This window comes from Oncorhynchus clarkii, chromosome 30, assembly GCF_045791955.1.
Source record: "Oncorhynchus clarkii lewisi isolate Uvic-CL-2024 chromosome 30, UVic_Ocla_1.0, whole genome shotgun sequence".
NCBI lineage: Eukaryota > Metazoa > Chordata > Actinopteri > Salmoniformes > Salmonidae > Oncorhynchus > Oncorhynchus clarkii.
In genome coordinates, this window is record NC_092176.1 from 30,720,562 (window position 1) to 30,742,479 (window position 21,918).

Below are 21,918 nucleotides of genomic sequence, written 5' to 3' on the forward strand. Positions count from 1 at the left end.
TGGTGTCTGCGCGTCATTTTCCTTCCCTGTGTACCATGACATAGTGATACACATCCATTTCCAAGATCCAATGTCCTGTCCTTCCTGTGGGGTCACTATCCACTGGACATTTCTTGAGGCTGAGTAAAGGCTTGTGGTCTGTTATAACTGAATGAACTGCCGGACAGGAAATGCATAACATTTCAGACAGTCCACACAACAGCCCATAACTCACGGTCATAGGTGGCCAAATTTCTGATGATGAGAGGGTGTGACTGGCGTATGCTATGACACACTCCCGGTTGTCTTGGCAATGTGCAAGCACTGCCCCAACGGCAGCCTGTGATGTGTCAGCGTAGAGTAGGAATGGCTCTGTAAACACTGGGTGTGCCACAATGGGGGGGTTAGTGAGAGTGTTTTTAAGTGTGTGAAATGCTTCCTCACACTCAGAGCTACAGTGGAATCTAACCCCTTTCTGTGTCAGAGCATTCGATGGAGGCACAACAGAAAGCAAAGTTCTTAACAAACCTTGTGTAGTAGGCTGTGAAGGCTTGCACTTCAGAAGACATTCTGGGTGTGGGCCAGTCTTTGAACTTGTCCAGGTTCTTTCAGTCAGGCTTCAAGCCATGTCCAAGGAATGTGACTTAGGTGTAAGCAAGATGACACTTGCTTGTCTTGAGCTTCAAGCCAGCCTTTTGGAACCGGATCAACACGGATCAACACTTCTTCCAGAGTCCTGTAGGTGTGCCATGAAGGTCCTGTTGAAAACAAACATATATTTTTTTTTTACCTTTATTTAACTAGGCAAGTCAGTTAAGGACAAATTCTTATTTTCAATGATGGCCTAGGAACAGTGGGTTAACTGCCTGTTCAGAATGACAGATTTGTACCTTGTCAGCTCGGGGATATGAACTTGCAAGCTTTCGGTTACTAGTCCAACGCTCTAACCACTAGGCTACCCTGCTGCCCGCACATCAAGGTAGATGAGACACATGTTCCAATGTAGGCCACGGAGTACAAGCTCCATTAATCTCTGAAAAGTGGGAGGAGCAACCGTGAAGCCCACCGGCATGACCTTAAAATGGTACAAGGAGATGCCAGTCGTAAAGGCAGTCTTCTGTCTTCCTTAGCTAGTTCAACTTGCCAGTTACCACTAGATAAGTCCATTATACTGAACCAGCATGCACCTGATAAGCTGTCCAAAGCATCTGATGTCCGTGGCAGGGGATGATGTCCGTGGCAGCTTCCTGAAATCAAGGCATTTGCACAACCCAAGAAGCCCAGAGGCTGTTGCTCTCCTAAATAAGGTCTGGAACTAACAGCTTTCAGTTTGCCTGTCCAGTTCTTTTCTCACTTTGGGCGACGTCCTGTATGCACAGTGAAGGATGGGCGGGGAGTCTCCTGTGTTGATAGTGTGTTTGATGAGATCTTTGTGTCCATGGTCTTGATCATGAGCACTGAAGACAGAGTATTTGTGCACCAAGCTGTCCAGCTGCTCGCGCTGCTAACTGTCCACTGGTGAGTGCTGGAGGTCAAGTTTAAGAAGAACCTGTGGCTTTGCCTGCACATTGTTAAAGGCGGTCTCAACTACAATGTATTCCTAGCAAGGTGTCACTTGGGATATGACGTTCCTCATTGGTGGGGTTTATTACACAGATGAATGTGACACCTTTTTTGACTTGGGACAAAGTATGTGCCACATACAGATCTGGGAAGCTGCTAAGTTCAGGTTCAAGTAGACCAACGTAGTTGGAGGACATTGACTGATGCTCAGTTGGGGGTCGTACTTTAGCTAAAATGTTCATCTGGAACATGGTGGGGATGCACAGGGGAGCTAAAGTATGCATTGCATCTGAGTGGGGCATTGTGTCTAGAACACAGCAAGGGACCAGTCCAATTCCACAGCCGTAACTGTTTCTCTCCCAGATCTATTACAGTGTGATGTGAGCAAAAAGTCCCATCCCAGGATGAATGACTGACTAGTTTCTGACTACTTGTACATTATGGGTGAACATTTCTTCTCCTATTCTGACAGCAATGGAGAGGGTACCTAGGGTATCAAGACACTCGCCAGTCACTGACTGTGCTAACACATGGGATTTTTGGAGTGGATTCTTCCCAAGTGAGGGGATTGACATGCGGAGGCTCTCACTAATAAGGGAGATTTCTGAGCCTGTATCAAGGAATGCTCGTACTGCAGCGTCCTCAATAACAGCAAAAACATAGGATGTAAGCTTGTCAGGCCCATTTTCTTCAACAGCAGACTCGATGCTCCTGCTCCCTGGTGGGTCGTCACTGGTGTGAAGTCTCCTCTGCGTTGAAGCAGACTCGATGCTCCTGCTCCCTGGTGGGTCGTCACTGGTGTGAAGTCTCCTCTGCGTTGAAGCAGACTCGATGCTCCTGCTCCCTGGTGGGTCGTCACTGGTGTGAAGTCTCCTCTGCGTTGAAGCAGACTCGATGCTCCTGCTCCCTGGTGGGTCGTCACTGGTGTGAAGTCTCCTCTGCGTTGAAGCAGACTCGATGCTCCTGCTCCCTGGTGGGTCGTCACTGGTGTGAAGTCTCCTCTGCGTTGAAGCAGACTCGATGCTCCTGCTCCCTGGTGGGTCGTCACTGGTGTGAAGTCTCCTCTGCGTTGAAGCAGACTCGATGCTCCTGCTCCCTGGTGGGTCGTCACTGGTGTGAAGTCTCCTCTGCGTTGAAGCAGACTCGATGCTCCTGCTCCCTGGTGGGTCGTCACTGGTGTGAAGTCTCCTCTGCGTTGAAGCAGACTCGATGCTCCTGCTCCCTGGTGGGTCGTCACTGGTGTGAAGTCTCCTCTGCGTTGAAGCAGACTCGATGCTCCTGCTCCCTGGTGGGTCGTCACTGGTGTGAAGTCTCCTCTGCGTTGAAGCAGACTCGATGCTCCTGCTCCCTGGTGGGTCGTCACTGGTGTGAAGTCTCCTCTGCGTTGAAGAAGACTCGATGCTCCTGCTCCCTGGTGGGTCGTCACTGGTGTGAAGTCTCCTCTGCGTTGAAGCAGACTCGATGCTCCTGCTCCCTGGTGGGTCGTCACTGGTGTGAAGTCTCCTCTGCGTTGAAGCAGACTCGATGCTCCTGCTCTTGTGGGTCGTCACTGCCTGGAGGAGGGGCTGGATGATCGGTGAGTGTACTCAGCTGATTGAGAGTATCCGGCACATTCACATACAGTGGTCAGGACTGTAATGTCTACAGTCATTATAGTTGGAAGAACTTCTCCCCTCCCTCGGTCTCTTGAAGTGTAGCGGCTGTGAGGAGAGCCGTCCTGGCGAGGGGACCAGTACTGGGTCCTGGAGGCCCGACTCTGCCCCTCTCTGAACGGAACCAGTCAGGAGAGTGACGTCTGTCTCTGTCTCTGACGTCTGACTCGTTCTGGTGACTGGGTGCAAAGGGCAGTCGTTACTGTGTTTGTTTCAGATGACTCACATCAAGTCAGTGCTTTAACGTCAGCTGTGAGATCCTGAATGGCCTGCATTGTTCCAGGGGATTGGTCAGTGTGAGCTGTGGAGGACACCAGGGTAAACAGCGGTTGTGAATAGTCAGGCAATGTCTCTAGTGTGAGTAGTGTTGTGGGGCTGGCTTGATTGACTGGGGCCATTTTCAGTGGCTCTTGAGCACGTTCACACTTACATGCCACAGCCAAGGCCAGCTCTAAGGTAGCAGCTCTAAGGTAGCAGCTCCACGTTCATAACATTTTGATTGCGGTCAATTCACGGTTGTTGTATTCCGCACATGTAACAAATATAATTTGATTTGATTACCCGTGTGGTATTATCAAGTGGAGCCAGAGGCACATGTCCCTCCACATGCAGATCGCCATCCCCACCTTGTGGTTGATTGTCATTGTCGGCTTCTTCCATGGTTAAAATAGTGCTGGTGTTCACTAGACAACTAAATTCTTGTCTCGAAACAAACACTCTGGGTGATTTATTTCCAATGTCCACTCACCACTAGCTAACGGAGTCGGTCAGATAATGCAATCAGTGTTGATGCTGCCTTGGTTGGAGAGAATGCTAACTTAGCCTAGCCAAGTACCGCTGTCACCAATCTGTAAACCTTATTTCTTGTTGAAGGTATTTAACACGATCTCCACCCGAGGAATTGTGGCTTCGAAGGAAACAAATAAAACACGAGTTACAACGGAAAACTATTACTTGTGGTTGTATTTCTCCTGGACAAAAGTTACAGCCAAGCAGTCTCGGTGATAGTCTTTTGTTTTGTTCCCACCCTCTCTGGACAGGCGCAGGTGGCCCTGTGAATAGCCCCCAGGTACAAAAGAAGTGCCTCAATACATTACGCCAAAATAAGTCATAACAAAAGGCTACACAATGATGTAGGCTGTATGCAGCGGTTAGCGTTTATGATATGAACTTTTGACTTGGAAAGATTTTTTTCGACTGGTCACAAAAAGCTGATCCACAAGCGAAGGGAAAATGTGCGTGGAGGAGAGCCTGTAAATGTGTGAAGGAATACAACGATCAAAGGGGTCATGCTTTTATGTGGCTGCTGTGAAAGTGAACTTTTGGCATGTGATCAGGGGTGGATTCATTCCGACTTTTCTGTTAACGGAAGAAAAAACGGAAGCAAACAGAACGAAACGGGGTTAAACATACCTGCATTTTTCCAATAGAAACTCTAGTTTGCAACTGTGGGACTAATGATTACACCCTAGATCAGCTAGATGCAGGCAAAGCAGAATTGAATGTGTCAATGTCTCTTACCTTGATTACTCTAATTTCTCTCGACCTGTGCACCTACTTTGTAGCAACCTCATGATGGGTACAGGGAAAATTCAAGTGTCATGTTGTAGCATAAAGCTATCGACGTTACATTGAACTGGGTGAATGGAATATGAGTCATCCAATATGTTGCCAATATGCTGTAATAGACATACGGCCATGTTCATAAAAATAACGATCATCCTCCCTCATCACCTACCGCCACTGATTTATATCTGCAACGTTCAGCGTGCTACGGATTTGAAGTGTGTGACGTTAACTCATATAGGGTCTACTCAAACAACAAAATCATTCCTGAAAATAAGTAGACCTAGGACATCAACTTTGAATATATTCTCAATTTTCCTTAGTAGTCTATCAGCTAGGCTACTTTAAGTGTGCATTGAGGATATATTTATAACCCATCATAAGTGAGTATCAGTAAGATCTCTAGAATTGGCTGAATGTTGGAGCTGTCCTTCAGCACCAATAAGTTCACCATGACAACTGCCAAACATGTCGTTTAGCGGCGCTGTCCTTTCAGCACCCCACATACTCATACTGAGGATACACACGATATGAACAAAACTGTTTGAGAAAAATGTGTATGTAAAAGCTGATTCAAATGTATAATATCTTTCAACATTTACAACGTGTTCCTCACATCTTAAATGACAGTCCAAACCAAGACTGTTACAGACAACAAATAAAACACACCACCACTCCATTTGGATTGTTCATGATTTTAGTTTTTATGAACAATGCATCCCTTTGATAGAGTGTATGCTTCTATAGAAATACCCCAAAACACACAACCCACATTACACAAGGGAAACCACGATTCAGGCAACAAAAACATTTGAAATTATTAATACAGTATCAAGGAAAAAATACATTTTTTCTTCTCTCATCTCTCTCCGCTACTGTACAAATATATAATAAATTATTCTCACATCACTCAGCCAATCTATAAATCATCCATATGAGTCCACATGTGTAGCAGCATAATAGCAAAACAAACTAATAGAAAATGAAACTTTTCCCCATGAAAATCTTATGCCAATCCATAAATGATCACATCTACCTGTCCCTCTCATCTCAGCCAATGATAGACAGCAATGTTGCATTGTGAAAATAACTTAGGGACCGTTACTTTCCCCAGTTTGTAAAGCAGTGATGACAACCTATTATGATTGAAGACAATCAAAGTATTAGAAGCATTTGGAAGAAATACATTTATAATTTCCAGAAGAAAAGTAACAATGATGATGTAATATTTCAATATGCTGTTTGCACATGCAGTGAGAACAAAGCACAGAGGTAGGGTTTGGGAAGGGCAACTAGGTACTGTAGCTTCTCTCTCTTTGAATATGTACAATCAATGAAACAATAAACTACACATCACGTACCAGCATATTTCATGGCAGTTTAACATAAAAAATAGCCAAGGAAAGGTGAGAGAAAACAGCTGTTGGCATTGTCAACAACAGTGTGTTTCCAGACCAGGGTCAGAGACAGAGGAAGGCTTGACAGACAGCAAGGCACAGAAGTGATGTTTTATGTGTCCGGATGCGAAGAGAGTGACGGTTAAATAATTTTAAAAAACACTACTGATGTTTGATTGTCTGTAGAAATGAATAGAAAAACAGTTGTTTGAACTAGAATGAGTCTTGAGTAGAGTTGAAATTGATAAACTCATGGTGACACAGCAGAAACAGGCTGAGGGTATGACTATGAGGGAGGCTCCTGGAACCTTCTGTAGTGTTTCCATATGGAGGGAGAAGAGGATGGGACCAGCACTGACTGGGATGGACTAAACATCCCCTTTTCATTTCATATCAGCATGCACCAGAGCAAAGGTACACTGAAAACACAGAAAGACTTCGTCATGATTCATCCAATGTGTGTTTAAGTCAATGGGATGTGATAAGTAGTCTGTTGCTCAGGGTTGTGTGTCACCGGGTTGAGCGTCGTCAGGTTGAGCTTCTGAAAATACTATTTTGGGAAAACTGCTCCCCCTGTTGGAGATGGGCAGGAACAGGACTAGGTGTGTCAGGTTTCATTTGTTCTCAGACAGTCCATCTCCTCTTTGTCAAGCGATGGGAGGGAGACAACCCTTTTCTTCTTTCTCGTTCTTTAACATCCATGATCCTCTCATCCGTGCTCCCTCCATCCTAAACATCAGCAACATACTCTGGGTATCCCATCCTGTTTTAGCCCCGTCCCCCAAACTCTTCATCCCTTTTTTCTGGGGAAAGAGGATGGGGACAATGATCAGGATACTGTGGGACGGTCTATATCCACTCCGACAGGCTTTGATGGCATCGACAGGATCGCTTCTGCTTCCTCGTACATCTAAGGGGGCAGGATGTGACATCAATCAGCATGAGGTCGGTCAGAGGTGATATGAGATACATATTTCTGATGTAATCACAAGTGTGGCAGAGGGGAGACAGTTGCTCCTCGACCCTTACGCTTCGAACACACCGACAGCGTCATTGCATTTCGGTACACCAGAATTACATTCATTTCCAATGAAACACTGCGTTTGCCTTGCAGCATTGTGTTGCAGAGGCAGTTGCAGTACGTTCTGTGTGGTTCATACGTTGGATTTATCAAACTTATGCATCAAACTGTATGCGTAGACGGCTTGACAAATGGTAGCAGAACGTAAATGTTGAACTTCTGTTGCATACATATCCAGATGATGCTGCGTACTATTTTGCTCAATGACGCTTTAGGTGTGTTCAAAGCGTTAATCGACGTATACACTATGAAAGTCCCGCCTACTTCCTGGTTCAAGTCCTGTACTGTTTTAGAATGGCTTCAAGCTTATATCAAATTCATGAAAACATAGCCATTTGAGATATACGTAAAATTATATTTGTATTTGTGAATTAATTTACTTTTACCTGATGCCTTTGATTGCATAATGTTTTTTTCATAATTGAAAACCTTGGATAAAGATAAATTAATCCACACATACAAATATAGTTTAACATATCTTAAATCACCCAATTTTCATTCATTTGATGATATAAGTGTAGAGAGAGCGAGTATAGAGGACCTTACTGGTATGAAGTGTACATCCTGAAAGAGTTCCTGTATGAAGCGTCGAGATGGCAGGCGGAACATACAGTGGGCCAGCAAGTGAGACACCTCAGAGTACAAACACATATCAAACGCATAGGGAAACTTCTCCTTTATCCTAGAGAGAAAGGGAGAGAGAGAGAGAGAAGGCAGAATGAGTAAAGACAGACACCATAAAACACAGAGTAAGGCCGGGTGTTGCCAGGGACATTACGATACAATCACGACACTTACAGTAGGTGCCGATAATACAGTGCCTTCTGAAAGTATTCAGACCCCTTTAATTTTCCACATTTTTTTATGTTACAGCCTTAGTCTAAAATTGATTCGTTTTTTCCCCTTCATCAATACACACACAATACCTCATAATCACAAAGCAAAAACAGTTTAGATTTTTGCAAAATAAAAAAATACAAAACGGAAATATGACATTTACATAAGTATTCAGACCCTTTAATCAGTGCCTTGTTGAAGAACCTTCAGCAGCGATTACAGCCTTGAGTCTTCTTGGATATGACGCTACAAGCTTGGCACACCTATATTTGGGGAGTTCCTCTCATTCTTTTCAGCAGATCCTCTCAAGCTCTGTCAGATTGGATGGGGCGCGTCGCTGCACAGCTATTTTCAGGTCTCTCCAGAGATTTTAGATCGGGTTCAAGTCTGGGTTATGGCTGGGCATTCAATCAATCAAATGTATTTATAAAGCCTTTTTACAGCAGCATAGACTTGACATTCAGAGACTTGTCCCGAAGCCACTCCTGGGTTGCCTGGCTGTTTGCTTAGGGTCGTTAATCCTGTTGGAAGGTGAACCTTTGCCCCAGTCTGAGGTTCTGAGCGCTCTGGATCAAGGAACTCTGTACTTTGCGCCGTTCATCTTTCCCTCGATCCTGACTAGTCTCCCAGTCCCTGCCACTGAAAAACATTCCCACCGCATGCTGCTGCCACCACGCTTCACCGTAGGGATGGTGCCAGGTTTCCTCCAGACGCCTGACGTTCAGGCCGAAGAGTTCCATCTTGGTTTCATCAGACCAGAGAATCTTGTTTCTCATGGTCTGAGAGTCCTTTAGGTGCCTTTTGGCAAACTCCAAGCGGGCCGTCATGTGCCTTTTACTGAAGAGTGGCTTCAGTTTGGCTACTCTACCATAAAGGCTTGATCGGTGGAGTACTGCAGAGATGGTTGTCCTTCTGGAAGGTTCTCCCATCACCACAGAGTTACTCTGGAGCTCTGTCAGAGTGACCATTGGGTTCTTGGTCACCTCCCTGACCAAGGCCCTTCTCCCCGGTTGCTCAGTTTGGCCGGGCGGCCAGTTCTAGGAAGAGTCTTGGTGGTTCCAAACTTCTTCCATTTAAGAATGATGGAAGCCAGTGTGTTCTTTGGGACCTTCAATGCTGCAGACATTTTTTGGTACCCTTCCCCAAATCTGTGCCTTGACACAATCCTGTCTCTGAGCTTTTATCAATGGAAATCAAATTTATCAACCCATGGAGGTCTGGATTTGGAGTCACTCAAAATTAAAGTGGAAAACCACACTACAGGCTGATCCAACTTTGATGTAATGTCCTTAAAACAAGTCAAAATGAGGCTCAGTAGTGTGTGTGGCCTCCACGTGCCTGTATGACATCCCTACAACGCCTGGGCATGCTCCTGATGAGGTGGCGGATGGTCTCCTGAGGGATCTCCTCCCAGACCTGGACTAAAGCATCCGCCAACTCCTGGACAGTCTGTGGTGCAACATGGCGTTGGTGGATGGAGCGAGACATGATGTTCCAGTTGTGCTCAATTGGATTCAGGTCTGGGGAACGGGTGGGCCAGTCCATAGCATCAATGCCTTCCTCTTGCAGGAACTACTGACACACTCCAGCCACATGAGGTCTAGCATTGTCTTGCATTAGGAGGAACCCAGGGCCAACCGCACCAGCATATGGTCTCACAAGGGGTCTGAGGATCTCATCTCGGGTACCTAATGGCAGTCAGGCTATCTCTGGCGAGCACATGGAGGGCTGTGCGGCCCCCCAAAGAAATGCCACCCCACACCATGACTGACCCACCGCCAAACCGGTCATGCTGGAGGATGTTGCAGGCAGCAGAACGTTCTCCACGGCGTCTCCAGACTGTCACGTCTGTCACATGTGCTCAGTGTGAACCTGCTTTCATCTGTGAAGAGCACAGGGCACCAGTGGCGAATTTGCTAATCTTGGTGTTCTCTGGCAAATGCCAAACGTCCTGCACGGTGTTGGGCTGCAAGCACAACCCCCACCTGTGGACGTCGGGCCCTCATACCACCCTCATGGAGTCTGTTTCTAACCGTTTGAGCAGACACATGCACATTTGTGGCCTGCTGGAGGTCATTTTGCAGGGCTTTGGCAGTGCTCCTCCTGCTCCTCCTTGCACAAAGGCGGAGGTAGCAGTCCCTGCTGCTGGGTTGTTGCCCTCCTACGGCCTCCTCCACGTCTCCTGATGTACTGGCCTGTCTCCTGGTAGCGCCTCCATGCTCTGGACACTACGCTGACAGACACAGCAAACTTGTTCCATCCTGGATGAGCTGCATTACCTGAGCCACTTGTGTGGGTTGTAGACTTCGTCTCATGCTACCACTAGAGTGAAAGCACCGCCAGCATTCAAAAGTGACCAAAACATCAGCCAGGAAGCATAGGAACTGAGAAGTGGTCTATGGTCCCCACCTGCAGAACCACTCCTTTATTGGGGGTGTCTTGCTAATTGCCTATAATTTCCACCTGTTGTCTATTCCATTTGCACAACAGCATGTGAAATGTATTGTCAATCAGTGTTGCTTCCTAAGTGGACAGTTTGATTTCACAGAAGTGTGATTGACTTGGAGTTACATTGTGTTGTTTAAGTGCTCCCTTAAGTGATATTCAATTGATAGTTAGTCTTGTCCCATCGCTGCAACTCTGATGGACTCAGGAGAGGCGAAGGTTGAGAGCCATGCGTCCTCTAAAATACGACCCTGCCAAGCCGTACTGCTTCTTGACACACTGCTTGCTTAACCTGGAAGCCAGCCGCACCAACGTGTCGGAGGAAACACCGTCCAGCTGGCTACCGAAGTAGGCGCCCGGCCCCCCACAAGGAGTCGCCAGAGCGCAATGGGACAAGGAATTCCCAGCCAGCCAAACCCTCCCCTAACCCGGATGATGCTGGGCCAATTGTGTGCCGCCTCATGGGTCTCCCGGTTACGGCCGCCTGTAACACAGCCTGGGATCGAACCCTGAGCTGTAGTTACGCCTCAAGCACTGAGATGCATTGTGCCTTAGACCGCTGCCTGTTAGGACTGATATGTTACTGGAGTGGCCCTGCTACAGGTATGAAGGAAGGGGGAGGAGTATCAGTTTGCACAGACAGGATGTGTTGGAGAGAGAGGCTTTAGAGAGCTGATGAAACTGATCACTGTAATCTGCCTGGGAAAGAGAAAGACAACCCAAGGGTGAATCTTGACTGGCATGGCTCACAGCCTATTGGCTGTCTCTCAATGGTCTACACCGACCTCCTCTCCTTTCCTCAGCCTGCACTCTTGGGAAAAAAATGGACAGGTGAAAGCCAATTCCCCAAGAGGTATCACGGTAACTAGGCTTCTCCAAAACTGTGCTCTCATGCCAAATGGTCATCAGTAACCTACCAAACATTCTAACTGCCTGATGCTCAGCACTCCATTGTCCCTCTAATCACTCTGACATCAATGCAAATGTAATCAAAAATCATATCCAACACTTCATGAGAACCCATGAGCTCATGTTGCGTAACCTTTCTATGGGCTATGCAATTGCATGAAAAAGAGTATTGATGGCCTCTATTAAAAATAGTAGGATCCCATCAGCTTTCTATAGGCTAGGCATAGTATATTTATTTTTCAACTTTCCTAAATATTAAGCACATTGCTTTGCTTTACAACAGGAGTATAGCCTACCTGGCTGGCATTAAAATGAACCACGGAAAAAGCGTCCTCCATTCGCTATTTAAGTGCATAGATCACATGTATTTTCCCCAGCCCCTGATCCGAGACAGGTGCATGATAATGGTCCATTCTAAATCAAAACTAATTTCACAAATTTATTATTTAGAATATGTAAAGACAAAATAAAATTAAGACTGAAAATTATAATTCACAAGTGATAATGAAGACATCATTCACAAGTGATAATGAAGACATCATTCACAAGTGATAATGAAGACATCCTTCACACTTGTGAATGATGTCTTCATTATCACTTGTGAATGATGTCTTCATTATCACTTGTGAATGATGTCTTCATTATCACTTGTGAATGATGTCTTCATTATCACTTGTGAATGATGTCTTCATTATCACTTGTGAATGATGCCCAGGGTGTGCATGAAGTCAAGAAACAGCGCATGCCTTTTTTTAAGCAACTTATCAAAACATGTGCGACTATGATTTGAAAAGGTTTGCATCACAACTGAAGTGGTCAAATAACTTCTTAAAAATAAACAAATTAATCTTCTTTACAACAGGTGTAGCGCCTAACTGGCATTCATAGGCTGCAAGTGTGTTTTAAGTTTGGGGAAGAAGTTTGGGGAATGCACCTTTATAATAAAACATGACATGCATGACTGCATTTCTGATCACTTTTGAGAACTGTGTTTTTTCCGCTAATTGATTTCATTTTGCAAAATTAGTGTTTATAGCCTACTGCGATGTGCGGTTTGCTGCACTTATGTGAATAGCCTAATATTTTATCAACATTTTAAGCTAAATGTTCTGATCTGTTGCATCAGCTTCATTGCTTTTAAATAATGTGAGTTGTATTCATTTGAGATCTTTCACATCCCACAACTGTCCCAGACTATGTTTGGAATATTTCTCTCACACAGAAGGACAAGTTGACCAATAGAATGTCAACTTTTGTACTATGGGGGATAGTAGGTTGACATAGGCTAGTGGTTTTGCTGTTTGTTAGGCCTACTCATCTTGTTGGCTGACGAAAACTAAAATATGGACAGTTCTTCTAACATCTTCAATATATCGTCCCTGTTGTGTCAGTCTTCACTTGTAGCCTACTTTGGAGCCGAGATGCCGGTGATAAGGACCCGATCACGTGACGGGCATTGGCTAATAAGAATTGAGATATCTGAGAGAGCCATGTGAGTGAGAGGTGCTTCAGAGCATGACGAGTGGCAGCTGGGAGAAGGGCATTATAATTATTATATTCAGCCCAAGGGCACAACGCAAAGCATGGATTTGTTTAGGGGGCATTACGGCCACACAAGGCGGATGCCACCGGGTAATTTGAGGACTGGTGAGAATATTATCAAGTGCTTGTCAAATTGTGAAAGAGATACCGATGAAGTGTGTGCAGCCTGCGCAAGAAACAAAGCATAGCTCATGCCTTTAATGACTTTTTTCAAATCATTATTAGAGTCCCATCACGCTGCCTCAGAATGTATTAAAAATCAAAACAGTCAAACGTTTGTATCACAACCAAAGTTGCAGAAATAACTCTAAGTTAAGCATATAGGAGGACCTGTTTCTTTGTTAACCATTTTACACAGAATAGCCTAATTTGCGCAGTCCCTCGAAAATTGTTTGGAGAAAATATCCTTTCTATTTTCTTCAGAATTTTAAGCAAATCTTGTCGGCTAAACTAGTGTAGCCCACAGCCATAGCTAGATCAGGGCCTAACATCAAATCAAATGTTATTTGTCACATATGCTGAATACAATAGGTGTAGACCTCACTGTGAAATGCTTACTTACAAGCCCTTAACCAACAATGCAGTTCAATAAATGGAGTTAAGAAAATATTTACAAAATAAAAGTTAAAAAAAATAATAAAAAGTAACAGGTAGTGTTACTATGCATAGATTATAGGTAGTCTGGGTGGCCATTTGATTAGATGTTCAGGAGTCTTATGGTTTGGAGGTAGATGCTGTTTAGAAGCCTTTTGGACCTAGACTTACAGCTTGCTGTGTGGTAGCAGAGAGAACAGTCTGACTCGGGTGGCTGGAGTCGTTGTCAGAGGAAGGCCCAAAAAATTGTCAATGCCTGGATGGCAGGAAGCTTGGTCCCAGTGATGTACTGGGTTGATCGCACTACCCTCTGTAGTGCCTTGCAGTCGGAGGCCGAGCAGTTGCCGTACCAGGCAGAAATGTGCTCTCGATGGCGCAGCTGTAGAAACTTTTGAGGATCTGAGGACCCCATGCCAAATCTTTTCAGTCTCCTGAGGGGGATTAGATTTTGTTGTGCCCTCTTCACGACTGTCTTGGTGTGCTTGGATTTATAGTTCATAAAAAGAAGTCAGTCAATTGAAATAAATTAATTTGGCCCTAATCTATGGATTTCACATGACTGGGCAGGGGTGCAGCCATGGGTGGGCATTGGAGGACATAGGCACACCCACTAGGGAGCCAGGCCCAGTCAATGATAATTAGTTTATCCCCACAAAATGGCTTTATTACAAACAGAAATACTCCTCAACAGCCCACCCCCCCTCAAACGATCCCACTGGTGAAGAAGCCGGTCCTGGGTTGGCGTGGTTACACGTTGTTTGCGTTTGTGAGGTCGGTTGGACATACTATCTAAAACGATGTTGGAGGCAGATAACGGTAGAGAAATTAACCTTAAATTATCTGGCAACAGCTCTAGTGGACACTCTTGCAGTCAGCAAGACAATTGCAAGTCCCCTCAAAACCTGAGACATCTGTGGCATTGTCACAAAACTGCACATTTTAGAGCGTCCTTTTATTGTCCCAGCACAAGGTGCACCGGTGTAATAATCATGCTGTTTAAATCAGCTTCTTGATATGCTACACCTGTCAGGTGGATGGATTATCTTGGCAAAGGAGAAATGCAAACAATTTGTGCAAAACATTTGAGAGAAATAAGCTTTTTGTGCATATGCCAAGACTGTGCAAAGCTGTCATCGAGGCCTACTTGCCTACTTTGAAGAATCTCAAATATAAATATATTTTGATTTGTTAAACACTTTTTTTGGTTACTATATGATTCCATGGAGTTCACCTGTGGTAAATTCAATTGATTGTACATTATTTGGAAAGGCACACACCTGTCTATATAAGGTCCCAAAGTTGAAAGTGCATGTCAGAGCAAAAACCAAGTCATGAGGTCAAAGGAATTGTCCGTAGAGCTCCGAGACAGGGTTGTGTCGAGGCACAGATCTGGTGAAGGGTACCAAAATAATTCTGCAGCACTGAAGGTCCAGGGTAGCCTAGTGGTTAGAGCGTTGGACTAGTTGCAAGTTCAAATCCCTGAGCTGACCACAAATCTGTCGTTCTGCCCCTGAACAGGCAGTTAACCCACTGTTCCTAGGCCGTCATTAAAAATAAGAATTTGTTCTTGACTGACTTGCCTAGTTAAATAAAGGTACAATAAAAAAAATGTAAAAAATAGATTTAAAGCAATAAAACAAAGCTTTTGTCAGATTGACAATGCACTTCACAAAATAGATGGCATAATGAGGAAGGGAAATTATGTGGATATATTGAAGCAACATTTCAAGACATCAGTCAGCAAATTAAAGCTTGGTCACAAATGGGTCTTCCAAATGGACAATGACCCCAAGCATACTTCCAAAGTTGTGGCAAAATGGCTTAAGGGCAACAAAGTCAAGGTATTGGAGTGGCCATCACAAAGCCCTGACCTCGATCCTATAGAAGATTTGTGGGCAGAACTGAAAAAGCGTGTGCGAGCAAGGATGCTTACAAACCTGACTCAGTTTCACCAGCTCTGTCTGGAGGAATGGGCCAAAATTCCCCCAACTTATTGTGGGAAGCTTGTGGAAGGCTACCCGAAATGTTTGACCCAAGTTAAACAATTTAAAGGCAATGCTACCAAATACTAATTGAGTGTATGTAAACATCTGACCCACTGGGAATGTGATGAAAGAAATAAAAGCTGAAATAAATCACTCTACTATTATTTCACATTCTTAAAATAAAGTGGTGACCGTAATTGACCTAAGACAGGGAATTTTTACTTGGATTCAATGTCAGGAATTATGAAAAATTGAGTTTAATTGAATTTGGCTAAGGTGTATGTAAACTTCCGACTTCAACTGTAATGTCCCAGATAACAACTGATCTGACATCATATTCTTTATTTACCAACAGACAATTTCACCTGGTTGAAAAAGGGAAATATTGTTCCATTCCACAAAACGTTTGATGTTACCATACTCTCTCTATGTTATCAAAGGGCTTTCCAAGACTCCATTCTGTAGAGTGGAGAGAAAAGGGGAAAGGTATTTATAGGGGGGTTATTAACCTCACCCAACAGGGCAACGTCATGACACTATGAACAAAGCAGGTCCTACAGGCTCTAGTTTTGTCACACGTGTGGTCAGGTGCCACAAAAAGGGACTTAAGAAAATTACTACAGGGCAGCACAGCTGGACCTTAAATGTACACAGAGAGCTAACATTAATAATATGCATGTCAATCTGTCATGGCTCAAAGTAGAGGAGAGTTTGACTTCATCAATACTTTATTTTGTAAGAAGTGTTGACAAGCTGAATGCACCGAGGTGTCTGTTTAAACTATTAGCACACAGCTCAGACACCCATGCATACCTCACAAGAGAGCCACCAGAGGTCTCTTCACAATCTCCAAGTCCAGAACAGACCATGGGAGGCGCACAGTACTACATAGAGCCATGATTACATGGAAGTCTATTTCACATCAGGTAACTGATTTAAGCAGTAGAATCAGATTGAAAAAAGCAGCTAGTGGGGATCCCTAATAAATACAAAAGGAGACGCAGGCCTCAATGCCACACACACATAGCAATGGGTTGTGTTAACGTAGGATTCTTCATTTTTCTTGCAGAAAGGTAAAGATAAAACACAGAAAATAATACCCATGGCATGGTGTGGATGACAACTAAACCTGCAGATGTACTTGCTGCAACCTTGGAAAACAGAGATCACATGCAGTATCTCCAGTTTCAAAATAACAACTTTTAACAACTGCTGGAAATCTCTGGTTTCAAAGTCATGTGTTGATGCACATGAGGTCACAGCTCTGCCTAATGGCCTGAGCTCCTGTTACCATCACTGCCTGTCAGCATCACAATGACAAGTTCAGCTAGGCCTGCCAGCAGCAGCTCAGGACCAGCGGGCCAAGGCACAGTCAATGACAACACACAGGACCATAGGGCCAAGGAGAGGTCAATGGTTATATTCAGGAGAATATGTTCAGTGGGTGCATCTCAATACTGTTAAGTGGCTTCCTAAAGCTAAAGTAACCTTCCTAAATGAAAGGTGTATGCCATTTAATGTGACTAGCCATGGGTGGATTTCAGTAGTGTTCATCAGCACTGATCTGAACAGCTAGATGAAAACAATAAACGTGCAAACAGTATCATGCCTGCCAGTAATTCACTGTCACCTGACGAGTGAAGAAAGGTGAAAGTGTCATTTAAACCAACTAACAGCTTGAACGCACAAAGCAGCACCAGACACCTAAACCAAACACTGTCTACTAAAGATGCAAGCAACTACATATCTGCCATACAATTTACAATAGACCACCTCCAGTCCATACTGCCCAATAATGGGTCTTCACGACCGCCTTCTGCAGACAGAATGATTGCTCTGATTCTCCACACACAAACATGAATAGTGATCTAACTAGTCCCCTTTCTTATTTTCTTTAGTTTGATCTCATACTACCTTCCAATTAATTGTGTTTTTCGCCTAAAGGGTCAACGACATTTCTAAGATGTGACATTTACAGTTACCTTTGACCGCCAAACTACTAAAGACAGTCCAACAATGTTAAGTTGGGTCACAATACTGCAGAGCTACACTATATATTTAAAAAATGAGGGCAGTCGCCATTATCGGCATAACATAAATCAGTACTACCTTTATGAAATTGTTCAGGGGGCCCAGTTTCTGCATGTTGGTGATGCCGTGTGGCTTGACGACATTTTGAAGGATTTCACGCAAGTTGTCAGAAGGTTCTGTGAAAGAAAAGGGAGGTGAAATACAATCAAAACATTACAAAGCCTTTTAATATTCCAGTAATACTGAGCCCGGTTCCCATGCCACCCATACATAAATAATGTATGCACGCATGACTAAGTCGCTTTGGATAAAAGCATCTACTAAATGGAGTGTATTGTATATTATATGTAGTACCAGTCAAAAATTTGGACACACCGACTCATTTAAGGGTTTTACATTTTTACTATTTTCTACATTGTATAGTGAAGACATCAAACTATGAAATAACACATATGGAATCATGTAGTAATTCAAAAATATATTTTAGATTCTTCAAAGTAGCCACCCTTTGCCTTGATAACAGCTTTGCACACTCTTGGCATTCTCTCAACCAGCTTCACCTGGAACACTTTTTCAACAGTAATGGAGGAGTTCCCTCATATGCTGAGTACTTGTTGGCTGCTTTTCCTTCACTCTGCAGTCCAACTCATCCCAAACCATCTAAATTACGTTGAGGTCGGGTGATTGTGGAGGCCGGGTCATCTGATTCCAGCACTCCATCACTCTCCTTTTTAGTCAAATAGCCCTTACACCACCTGGAGGTGTGTTGGGTCATTGTCCTGTTTAAAAACAAATGATAGTGGGACTAAGAACAAACCAGATGGGATGGTGTATCGCTGCATAATGCTGTGGTAATAATGCTGGTTAACTATTCATTGAACTAAATAAATCACTGACAGTGTCACCAGCAAAGCACCCCCACACCATCACATCTCCTCCTCCATGCTTCACGGTGGGAACCACACATGCAAAGATTATCCGTTCACCTACTCTGCCTCTCACAAAGACACGGCAGTTGGAACCAAAAGTCTCAAATGTGGTCTCATCAGACCAACGGACAGATTTCCACCTGTCTAATGTTCATTGCTCGTGTTTCTTGGCCCAAGCAAGTCTCCTCTTATTATTGGTGTCCTTTGGTAGTGGTTTCTTTGCAGCAATTCTAACATGAAGACCTGATTCACGAAGTCTCCTCTGAACAGTTGAGATGTGTCTGTTACTTGAACTCTGAAGCATTTATTTGGGCTGCAGTATCTGAGGCTGGTAACTCTAATGAACGTATCCTCTGCAGAAGAGGTAACTCTGGGTCTGCCTTTCCTGTGACAGTCCTCATGAGAGCCAGTTTCATCATAGTGCTTGATGGTTTTTGCGACTGCACTTGAAGTAACTTTCAAAGTTCTTGAAAACGTGTCTTATAGTAATGATAGACTGTCATTTATGTTTGCTTATTTGAGCTGTTCTTGCCATAATATAGACTAGGTCTTTTACCAAATAGGGTTATCTTCTGTAAACTGTGTCTTGCGAAAGTATTCCCCCCTTAGCATTTTTCCTACTTACAACCTGGAATTAAAATGTATTTTCTGGGGGTTAGTATCATTTGATTTACACAACATGCCTACCACTTTGAAGATGCAAAATATTTTCTCTTGTGAAACAAACAAGAAATAATACAAAAAACTGAAAACTTGAGCGTGCATAACTATTGACCCCCCCAGAGTCAATACTTTATAGAGCTACCTTTTGCAGCAATTATAGCTGCAAGTCTCTTGGGGTATGTCTCTATAAGATTGGCACACCTAGCCACTGGGATTTTTGCCCATTCTTTAATGAAAAACTGTTCCCTCTCCTTCAAGTTCGACCTGTTTGGAGAGCTCCTTGGTCTTGATGGTGCCGCTTGCTTGGTGGTGCCCCATGCTTAGTGGTGTTGCAGACTCTGGGGCCTTTCAGAACAGGCGTATATATATACACTGAGATCATGTGACAGATCATGTGACACTTAAAACAAATTGTGACTTCTGAAGGTAATTGGTTGTACCAGATCTTATTTAAGGGCTTCATAGCAAAGGGGGTGAATACATATGCACGCACCACTTTTCCATTTTTTATTTTGTGTAATTTTTTGAAACATGTTATTTTTTTCATTTCACTTCACCAATTTGGACTATTTCGTGTATGTCCATTACATGAAATCCCCCAAAATATCTATTTAAATTACAGGTTGTAATGCAATAAAATAGGAAAAACACTAAGGGGGATGAATACTTTTGCAAGGCAGTGTACCACCCCTACCTTGTCACAACACCACTGATTGGCACAAACGCATTAAGGAAGTAAGGAAATTCCACAAATTAACAAGGCACACCTGTTAATTTAAATGCATTCCATGTGACTACCTCATGAAGCTGGTTGAGAGAATGCCAAGAGTGTGCAAAGCTGTCATCAAGCCTACTTGGCAACTTTGAAGAAACTCAAATATAAAATATATTTTCATTTGTTTAACACTTTTTTGGTTACTACATGATTCCATGTGTTATTTCATAGTGTTGATGTCTTCACTATTATTCTACGATGTAGAGAATAGTAAAAAAATAAATAGAAACCCTTGAATGAGTAGGTGTGTCCTTACTTTTGACTGGTACTGTATATATATATATATATATATATATATATATATATATATATATATATATATATATATATATATATATATATGATGATGATGTAGCTAACAGAGAAAAATGGTGCTCAGCCAGCCACTAAGCTGCTTAGGTTGGAATCCATTATATTGCACAGTGAAAATGTGATCCAATTTTACATCCCGCTACTGCTGTGCTACAAGTAACACTGAGGGATACATTGGTGTTGGTGAAGGTATAGACCTTGCACGCGACGCTTGAAGGCTGTTGTTTACAATGCCATGCACCAGCCTTATTGAAAATATAATTGATGAACGGCTATTGATCAGTTTACAATCTGTCACAGACAGTCTGGTGCCTTCAGAGTGGGAGAGGAAGTGGCATCAGGAACAATATGAGGGTATGTATGTAGGATGCTAGTAAATACTCATACTCACTGTCAGCTATATCCAACCATAACCTCTTGAGTTAACCTCAAATTGGGCAGACCCACTGTGACGCCCACAGCAAACAGGGAAATCCTCCAGTTGGAAGTCATCTAGTAATAGCAACTGCAACTGTCGTGACCCGACTTCAAATAAACCTATTGGCTAACGTTAACTAGCTAGCTAGTTATAATAATTGAATAACATTAGTTAGTTACCACAATGCAAATATGTGCCGTTAGCTAGTTAGCCAGCTATAACTACATGCCCAAATCATTAGCCAGGCAACGTTAGCTAGCTAAATGCGTAACTACCTTGCGAAGCTAGATAGATAATGCTAGCCCACTAATCAAAACAACACTCGATAGAGGAGCGTCATCTTGACTCGGATGGCAGATAATGTTAGGTTAGCTGCGCCTCTTTGGTGCTTGCGACTCGGAAAGCTGGTTATCAAAGAATTCAGCAACCAATAATCAGTAGAATGCATTTTAATAGATTTTCCAACCTCATCATCACCATAAGTTGCTGCAAACAATATCCATTATTACAATAATAGCGTTCACTCCGTATGAACCCCTAACGTTAAAACGACTTAACGTTACCTCTTGTCAGATCGAGCGGTACGTTCTCTTCCCCGCTGTCATTCCGACCTGTCCAAGACAACGGGGACATCGTATGGCTACCCACCTGGGTCATCAGAAAGAAAAGCAAATAGTGGCATAGAATTTCAAGTTCATAAATCTTATGTCGGGGTGATATTTCAGGCTTACCTCGCATCCGAAGACTTCGGATAGAGCGGCCACGGATGCGTGCCGCCATGTTTCCAGAAATATACACAACAGCGGAAACTTGGTGAATTCTCGTGAGAGAATAGGGGATTGAGTTTATCGCGCGGACACTACTTTAGTGCCGCATATCTCTTGTGCCTCCGGTCTGGTCAGTGGTGGAAAAAGTACCCAATTGTCATACTTGATTAAAAGTAAAGATACCTTAATAGAAAGTGACTAAAGTAAAAGTCACCCAGTAAAATACCACTTGAGTAAAAGTTTAAAAGTATTTGGTTTTAAATATACTTAAGATCCAAAGTAAATGAGATTGCTAAAATATACTGAAGTATCAAAAGTAAAATTATAAATCATTTCATATTCCTTATATTTATCAAACAAGACGGTCCAATTGTATTTTTTTATGGATAGCCAGGGGCACACTCCAACACTCAGACATAATTTACAAAGAACCATTTATGTTTAGTGAGTCCTGAGTCCGCCAGATCAGAGGC

General features: G+C 43.5%; 1 long non-coding RNA gene across 1 annotated transcript; it reads right to left on the reverse strand.

Moving 5' to 3' along the window:
* Nucleotides 1–5,439: 5,439 nt before the first annotated feature.
* Nucleotides 5,440–21,482, reverse strand: LOC139390085 (uncharacterized). The gene is made up of 5 exons (XR_011629462.1): nt 21,410–21,482; nt 21,242–21,326; nt 17,660–17,757; nt 7,785–7,920; nt 5,440–7,067 (listed from the first exon to the last, which is right to left on the reverse strand). It is a non-coding gene; the product is annotated as an uncharacterized lncRNA (long non-coding RNA).
* Between the last annotated feature and the right edge of the window lie 436 nt (nt 21,483–21,918).